The following is a 9159-nucleotide window of genomic DNA, read 5'->3' on the forward strand; positions in this document are numbered from 1 at the left end:
GGCTTGGATTACATTTCTCAAGGATTTATGCAAACTGGCATAGACTCAATTGGGTGGAACACAACCAGCAGCCTCACATATATAAGTTTGGTTCGTGGTTTCCAAAGAAAGTCCATTGCCTGTTGCCATCTGGTACGCAGTAGACAACCACCTCCACCATGAAGCTGACCACTGGCCTTCTGCTAGTCACCCTGGTGATTTGCTGCTATTCAGGTGAGTTGCTTAGCACATTATTCAGAGAAATGATACTTCCTGAACTCACCGGACCATTTGGGGAAGTGTACACTCCTCCATATAAAAGGGTTCCACAAGTGGGCAGCATAGTACTAGACACCCTTTCTATTAAACACCTCACATTTGTAAACTGTAGGTACCACGCTGCTCAAATCAGTGTGGAATAACTTTCTGAAGATAGCACAGAGGTCATTTCATGAGCTACACCAGCCTTCCACAACCCAGTTATGGCCATGTTGGCTGGGAATTCTGGGATTTTTCAGTCCAACACTGCTAGAGGGCACCAGGTTGCGGAAGACTGGGCTACACGTTATGGTTCGGATCCAAAGCACTGCTCAAGTAAGTTCCGCTTGCCTCGCTCACCAAGCACGAGGAGCCCCTGTGACAAAGCATCTCAGCCTAAGTGGCAAAGCATCAAGGTAAAAAGTTAAGCAGACAAGCGAGTTATGCATCCGTGCAAGGAGAAGGTAAGTGCTACTTACTGATGTACTGATTTCTTAAATTCATTCAGATCATTATGTAAACTGATACGTCATCAGTGGAAGCAAAACCTAGGACAAAACAAAGGGGGCTATATATCCCAGAAAGGTAACCCTTTACAAACTTACAGGTTGGAGCTTAATCCCAGGTTGGGGGCCCTGCAAAATCTTACATCTCTGGATATAAATGCCTTCTTCATACAGAGCTTTTATCCACCTATTGAGATTACTCACTCACGAAAGTTTGCAGGCCCTTTAAATGATGTCGTTATCCTCCAGGGCATGCCCAGCACTAAGGATGCAATTTTATGCATGTTTAGACAGAAAAAAGTCCTACAACTCCCAGCATACCCCAGCCAGTCATGCTGGGATATGTTTTTCTGTCTGAACGTGCATAGAATTGTGCTCTGAATGACCTGTATTTGAAAGAGATCAGAGATAACGAGGTATCAAATTACCCCGCTTGTGTTCTGCTTGAGTTCCCGCTATGAAAAAGGAAAAGCCTCAAGAAGATAAGCTAGACCAATGAAACATATGGAAGACTCAGACACGGGGGAGAAGGAGGGGGAAAGTGGTGGGGGGGAAGGAAGCACGTGTATAGGGAGTCCGTTTTGATCCTGCATTTAAAACAGAAGCAGAAAGGCCCATTTTAAATGTGGGATTTTAGGCTGGTGTAGAGATGCTCATAAACTCTATAGGAAGGACAGGAAAAGGCATACTGGAGGTGGTGTCACTCTGTACGTCAAAGAAGGCACAATGTCAAGCAGACTAGAAAACCTAAAAGGGACAGACCCCTCCTCAGAAGGGCCATGGGTGACAATACCAGGGTCCAAAAGTAATTTAGTACTGGATACATGCTATCATGCCTCGGACCAGAATACTCACGTTGATGTTGAAATGGAAAATGAAATCTGGGAGGCATCCAAAAGAAGAATTGTGCTAATAATAGATGACTTCAATTACCCCCATGTTGACTGGAGGAATGCATGTTCCAGCCATGACAAAGAGGTTACATTTCTTGGTGCACTAAATGACTGTGCCCTAGAACAGTTGGTCATGGAAGTGACCAGAGGGGAGGTGACCTTGGGCTTAATCCTAAGTGGTGCTGCCCAGGACCTCCATATAAAAGAGTTCCACAACTCGGCAATTTATTACTAGGCACTCTTTCTGTTAAATGCCTAAGATTTCTAAGCCTTCGGTACCATGCTGCCCAAATCAGTGTGGAATAACTTTCTGAAGATATCACAGAGTTCATTTTATGAGCTACACCAGCCTTTCCCAACCTGGTACCCTCCAGATGTGTTGGACTGCAACTCCCAGTATCCCCAGCCAGCACGGCCATGAGCTACACTCTGTGGTTCAGATCCAAAGATCTGCCCAACCAAGTTCTGCTTGCCCAAGTGAGTGTTGAAGTGTCAGGTTCTTCGCCTGATATCACAGTGGAATCATAAGGGGCGCAATTGAGCCAAAGTGACATTTGAAACAAGCCTGCCCTTTCCCATTCACTTCAGCTGGAGAGAATTAATTTTATTTAAGCACATGCTTAATTTCCTGTTTCAGTCTCTGTGCATAACTTTGTTGGATCATGGCCATTGTTTCTGAAAGGTGGCCATTGACCAAAATATCTGAAGTGATGCATCAATTAGGAGGGCTTTTAATTTGGGAGACTGAACCCCTTTTAAGTATGTCTTGTTAGACTGTTTATACTGGATGTTGTTTTTAATGTGTGTCTAGCGCTATTTTTATTTACAGTTTGTGTTAATGGTTTCTATGGAGTTTCCAGAATCAAAGTTTTCAAAACATAGCTTTGCACAGAATAATTAAAATTAGATAAAGTATTACTTCTTAAACAAAAATGCCTAAATAAATGCCCCTCTGGATCCCACATCCATCTCTTTGGTTTCATATGCAGCTCCTATTCTTGGAATGGGACCACATGTACAAGGGTGCACAGATGATCAGCACTGTCTTCTTGGGCAGCATAAGTCTCTGTTTGGGCCAATGAAGCCTATACTCCCTTTCCTCCTAATAGGTGGCTAGCATCATGTGGCTGTGTGCATGCATGGTTTCATTTATTTAATTCATTCATTATATTTCTATACCACTCCATAGCCAAAGCTCTCTGGGCAGTTCACAAAAATTACCTATGTATTCTTCTTTTGGTAGAATACATAGGTAATACATTTTGTTTGGTACCTATTTATTCTTTTTTTCTTTATTTTTTTGGCTCCGTCCTTCTACTCTTGACTGTTCTCTTTATTCTTGCAGTGCTCTGTTTGCACTTTCATGTCCATAATTCCCCATTTGATTTTCGATTACTTCTGCAGTGAGGGCACCACTTTTTCCACATGATGTTTAACCAAAGCCTGTTGGCTCTCTGACTACACTTCAGGTTTTCATGTCCAAAATCTCAACACCAGAAAAGTCAGTTATGCAGGTGGATGTGCAAATGCTGGCCCCTTATTCCAGAGCTATGTTGCCTATGTCCACCAGTTGCTGGAGAACATGTGTGGGAGGGTGCTGTTGCACTCATGTCCTGCTTGTGGGTTTCTTGTCAACAGCTGGGTGGTCACCATATGAACAGAATGCTGGACCCTTGGTCTGATCCAGCAGGGCTCTTCTTATGTTCTTATGTTCAAACATTTGCATTCCAGCTACTCCTGCTGATGCTTGCCCTCTTCTCTTCAATGTTCTCACCGACTGGCTTTCTGCTTCACATGATCATTTCATGAATGTGACTGCACCTTTTGCAACCACTTTAAGTATGAAGCAAGCTATGTCTGACCTGAAGCAATGTACAATTGGACGTTCAGAAGAAAATTTCCAGATCTATGTAAGTATGCTTTTTGCTGAGGGAGGGTGAAGGACAATTACCCAGTTGGAGGACAACTAAGAGTGAATTTGCCCACTCATATTTATCACACCAAGGAAGGACTGGTATGAATGAGCAACCATCACAGAACTATCACCTCACATCACAAAAAAATATGTTTCCGCTGTTCCTCTGCCAAATTCTGAGGACTTATTCACACATGCCTGCTTATCATTTCATGACTTTATCATAAAGTGGTGGCATACGTGTGTGAATAAATTATGATGGAGCAAAACTACAGATAGAACTTCCTTATCTCCTCCCACTATCTCAAAGAAAATGTCTTCCGGTGGAGTTAGTTCACACATTCAGCAGAGGATCATCCAGATTTGGTATTCAAGTAAAATAAAGTTTTCTTTGTGTACATTTGTTACTTTGTTGACTGATGTGCTGAAGTTCCCACCAGACACACTGGGGGGTGGGGCGCAAGGAGTGAGCTATCATTTAGATGACACATGATGGGACCAGAACTCCCTCTGCCTTTGTTCAGCTTACAAAATATGGGTTGAATCATGACACGATGAGCCTGATCTCCCAGCATGCCAGAATATTCCACACCAAAAAAATCCACACCATATGGTTTCACCATGGCAGGCATAATAGTTTTCTGACAGAACCACATCCAACATTGATGTAAGATCACAAGCTGTCCTGCCCTTATTTCACTAGGATATGAATGTATTTCAGAGGGTGACAAGATGTGCGCAGTTTTACAAGCCCATTTAGCATATGAACATTGAGAAGGAAAGTCACATTCACCTACATGAACCACTGTGTGTGTGTGGAGTGGCAGTGTAGACAGGCTGTGTTGGATGAAACATCACACATGCTGACATTGCGTAAGTGCATCCAGTCCCTAAGATTAGACCAATCTAGACGTGACCTATGCACAGTGTTCACACCGTGACATATGACAGATTTATTCACAGTTATGTTTTATCCAGGCCTCCATATGTACGAACACAGTACAATTCATACTTATTCATTGGCAATCTCTCTTCCAGAAAAATATCCTGGAAAAGTGTGCACAGGGACTGCTGGCTACAGAGGGCTCACTGCTGATTAAGGTTTAAAGAATCCACGATGATCATTTAAGCTGCTTATTGGTTGTGAATGTGATTTCCTTGTGCTGATCTTTATCCTGCAGAAATATATCAGATCATTTGCTTCAAGGTTTATCTCTTTAAAAAATGATCCTGTTTTCAATATTTTGAATGTCCAAATGCTTCTTTCAGTTCACTTACTGTTTTCTTAATAAACAAACAGCAAACCAGTGGGTCTTTGTGTTTTGCTTTTATTGTGAGGTCTGTTGACTGGATCAATACATTCTATTCTATTCATGTTTTACTCCCCCCACCACCAGTGGGGATATAAGAAACTATCAAAATGACTAAGATCCCTTTGTTTCTTTAAGGAGATCCCCAGACCAGCACTCTATTGGGTTACATCTAGTGCTGTACCAAAAATTTCTCCCACATTTTTTTCAACCACTCTCATTCAGTCTGTTAGAAAAGAAATTGCTTTCAAAAAGAAATAGTCAAGAAAATTCTGGAGAAATTCTCTTGAGTTGGAATTGAGCTTCTTTCACTTACCTTACTTAGGAGGTGGCTGAGTGTGTGCAAGTGTCATTTTTTTTCACTGTACAATCATCTCTCCAGCAACCTTTATCCTCTTCAGGTTCCCATGCTTCAATTGCCCAGGGGAAGACTTCATGAGATAATTGCTCCCATAGGGATTTTTTTTCCCTATCAGGAAGCAGAGGCAGCCTGAGAAGCTGCAGAACAATGGAGAGAAGTGTAATGAAAAGAAAACAAGCACACACACACACAGCACTCTTGGCTGCCTGGCAGTGATTAAGTAAGTTCAAAAACACCTCAAAAATAAATGATAAAACATTCTGATAGTGAGGCAAAACAATGGAAGCCTCTTTCATGGGAGAAGGAAACTTTCAGGAAATTGAAGGAGAGATTTTGGCACAGCACTAGCTCCACCTCTTCCCTGGAGCTGGACGCAAGACTGCCGCCCTCACCCTTGCATAGTGATGGATGCAAAATGAGACCCGGCCTGCCAGAACAGTTGATGCTCTTGCCCCTTGCGCTGGCAGCATAAAAAAATCCCCAAACCCCTATGAAAAAAGGAAAGAAGCTGTTGGACAAGCCCTGCCAAAGGTGAGCCCTACCTGTGAGAAAGTGCTGAGAATTTCTCCTCCCCCTGGAAAAATTCAGTGAAATTATCTCCCCATTTTCTCTGCCTACATATAGGGTGGAGAACTTCAGGAGGGCATTTGCACACAACTCTAGTGATATCAGTACGATTTGGTGCCCCTTGTTGCCTTAGTATGTTCCTGTGCTGTTTTGCATGTTTGTGTATGCTGTTCTTTGTAGCCCACACCAATAGCAAAACCTGCATTTTTCCTTCTTTCGTGGGTTGTTTGTTCTGTGTTAGTATTAAGGCCATGTCTGCAGTAGCGCTCCATTAGATTCAGTACAGTTTTGTTGGCTCAATGGACATTGTTAGAAAGGGGGCACATTTCAGGACATGCACCACAGAACCTTTGAGAGGTGCTCTGGATCTTTTGAGCTGCCTAAGTGGTATCATCTGCCTTAACACAAGCCTCCCTCTTCCCTCTGAGCTCAGTAACCTTGCAGGGACTCATCTTAAGACTCACTCCCTTAGCAGACCAGTAGGGGTGTAGCATGAAGGAAGCAGCTCTATAATAGAGGACATTGTCAGCTTTCTTTCCACTATCTGCTCACTGTTTTTTTTCTCTCCCTGACATACTAAAAACATAACAGAATCACCACACCTCATAAAGTTCATTAAGGGCTCAATCTATTTATGTTTAGACAGAAAAAGGCCTATAACTCCCAGCATGCCAGCAGACAGCATGGCTGACTGGTTGACTGGGGCATGCTGGGAACTGTAGGCCTTTTTCTGTCTAAAGATGCATAGGATTGTGCCTTAAGGTATGTACAATCTTCCCACCCCCTCCAAAATTCCTCTGAAGCGCAACCCCTCTGAAAGAAGCCAGTTCTCTCCCCTGCCTCCATTTACAATCACCATCCTTCTTTTCTTCCCTCCCCTATCCTGGTCTTTCTTCCTCTTTTTTATTCCGTCTAGAGCAAATATTGGGAGTGTCCCCTTTATAGATAAGGGGTTTGTGCATGCACGTGAATGTGACCCTCTGGGTGTGCTCCTCATCTCCCTCTCCCTCTCTGGCTTCCTTCCTTCCTTGCTTGCTTCCTTCCTTCCCTCTCTCTCTCTGGCTCCCCACATTTCTCAATTGATTTGCATGGGGCAAGAAAATCGGCTGAAAAACAGGGGGGGGGGCAGTTAAATCCACCCTCTCACCAAGGACCCTGTTGCCCCAAGGTTCCTTGGTGGGGATGGTCTTTGCCCACTCCCGAACCATTTTTAAGCAAGGAGGACTCCTCCCCTGCCCCCACTACACAAGTGAATGGAGATATAGTTCCATTCACTTGCAGAGGGGGGGAAATAGCTTCGTGGGCACCTCAGCCTGGTCTTGTAGGCACAGTGGTTTGCACAGGTGCTACATTGGAGACCCCCAGATCAACCCCATCCACCTCTACCCATCCTTCCCTCTGCTTCTTCCCTCTCAGTTTGCTGGATATCATATGACATCTAATCCCTGGAAGCCATAGAAGCCCTTGAGCTGAATTTTCTCTTGGGAAGGGCCATAGCTCAGTGGCAGAAGAGCACATGATTTGCATGCCCAAAGGCCACAGGTTCAGTCCCTGGCACATCCAGATAGGGCTGGGAATGATGCTTGTCTGAGATTGTCCTAGAGCAGAGCTTTCCAAACCGTGTGCCGCGACACATGTGTCGCCGGCAGTGTGTAGGTGTGTCGCGTGAAATGTAGAAAATTGTGCGGAAGGGCACCGCGGAGCTCCCTTACTCGCGTTTGCTTCCCTTGGCCCCTTCCCCGGAACTTCCTAAAGCAGCCAGTGTTAAAGCAGCTGAGGCTTAGCTGCTTTAACATTAGCTGCTTTAGGATCATGTGGCGTCTTGACGTAGGATGCACATGATTGGCGGTGTTGGAGCAGTATGGCGAGGTAGAGGCGCGGGGCGAAGAGAGGGGAGGGGAGGCGCCATCCTGGGAGCAGAGCTTGGCTGACGCTGGCGCGAAGTGGCAGCGGCCCCCGGCCCTGCGAGATTTCGAGCGTGCCCGTCGCAGACTTCTGCACCTCGCTCCTGCGCGGCCAGGCCAGAGTAGGGCGTGGGTGGAAACGCCGCCTGGGACTGCACCAAGCGGGCCGTCCGCCATCTTGGCCAGTCAGAACGGAGCTCAGTGGAGGCCAGAAGCCTCGGAATCAGCGTGCTCCCAATCACCCGGGCGAGCGCAGCTGCAGGCTGTCACCCAGTCAACCCACCTGCTGCTGGCTGAAGGGAGGCCACCCTCCCAAACCCAGTGTGGCAAACAGCAAGCCACCCACCACGTGGCACTTATGATTTGATTTCTGCCACTTATTTTTATTTTTACTCTGCTGTAATTGTGGATTAACCACCCACCGGCAGTATACCACCAGAGAGTGCTGGAACTGGACTCTGGACATAGGCATTGCAAATATTTACAGCAATATAGCCTTGTAGCGAGACATATATATTTACAACATTTTCGTTGGACTTTTGCTTCTCTACTTCATGTGTTTTTGCAGCTGGGCTCCTACCTGGGCCTATGTGTCCTAATATGTATTGTAAATACTTTAGTTAATTTTGTTTATTTTTCACATTTTCTTGCACTTATTTACATACTGTTACTCATAAATGACAACAATGTATGTTAGCTTACAAATCATATATTTTTAAAAATATAAATGAAATATTTATATATTTTAAATAAATATATTTATTTAATATATTAAATGAGATAATAATATCTCATGAGATATGAGATATCTTATATCATGAGATATCTTCTGTCCCCATACATTTCATTATTACAATTTATGTATATGTCTGTATCTCTTATAATGGGTTAGTTTAACCTCCGGTTTGCTAGTAAAACTGAATTACTGTGTCACAAAATGATGCATGTCTAAAAAGTGTGTCACCAACATGAAAAGTTTTGAAAGCTCTGCCCTAGAGAGCTGCTGCCCCTCAGTACAGAAGACAATACTGAACTAAATGGACCAGTGGTCTGTCGTGCTATAAGGCAGTTCCCTATGATCCCTTGTCTGTCCGAGTGGCAAACAAGGGCAAACGCAGGGCTTATTAGGGCAGGAATCTCACATAATTCTGTCTTTCTGATCTATTTGTTTCCAGTCTAGCACTAAAGCAAGATAAATCCTCCCTTCAGACACAATTTAATGCTCATGATTTTATGGTCATCTAAATTTTCAGTATAAACGGAAAGCATAGAAATAGCACTATCAGACAATCTCCATGTTCTTAGCTAGTCTCAGCCCTGTGTCTCCTTCCTCCAGTTCCCTTGTATCTCTCCATTTTCTTATTTTCCGGGAGTAATGAGGGTCCAAGGTGAGGCCTGATTTTTAGGCTCTCCATTTTAAAATCTATTTTTGCAACCAGGGTCTCAAATAATGGACTAGCCAGCTC

At 44.1% G+C, this 9159-nt stretch overlaps 1 protein-coding gene and 1 long non-coding RNA gene across 16 annotated transcripts in view; one reads left to right on the forward strand and one right to left on the reverse strand.

Annotated features, from left to right (window-relative positions):
- LOC146357909 (secretoglobin family 1D member 2-like) overlaps positions 1 to 5225 on the reverse strand; it is a 48275-nt gene extending 43050 nt beyond the window's left edge. For 9 of the 14 annotated variants that reach the window (XR_014792325.1, XR_014792327.1, XR_014792329.1 and 6 more), the window contains exon 1: positions 5178 to 5225. The gene's annotated coding sequence lies outside the window, so the exon portion shown is untranslated. Of the gene's footprint in view, positions 1 to 716; positions 786 to 5177 lie in introns of all 14 variants that reach the window. The other 5 variants (XR_014792326.1, XR_014792336.1, XR_014792332.1 and 2 more) reach the window with 1 other exon arrangement.
- LOC146357910 (uncharacterized) lies at positions 107 to 4860 on the forward strand. Of its 2 annotated transcripts, none has more exons than XR_014792341.1 (3): positions 107 to 213; positions 3368 to 3546; positions 4590 to 4860. It is a non-coding gene; the product is annotated as an uncharacterized LOC146357910 (long non-coding RNA). The 2 variants fall into 2 exon arrangements; XR_014792342.1 differs by lacking the exon at positions 107 to 213 and adding an exon at positions 390 to 701.
- Positions 5226 to 9159: the final 3934 nt, after the last annotated feature.

The sequence above is a fragment of the Heloderma suspectum genome, chromosome 1, assembly GCF_057233095.1.
Source record: "Heloderma suspectum isolate Gila_16-S chromosome 1, 16-S_ref, whole genome shotgun sequence".
In the NCBI taxonomy this organism is placed as follows: Eukaryota; Metazoa; Chordata; class Lepidosauria; order Squamata; family Helodermatidae; genus Heloderma; species Heloderma suspectum.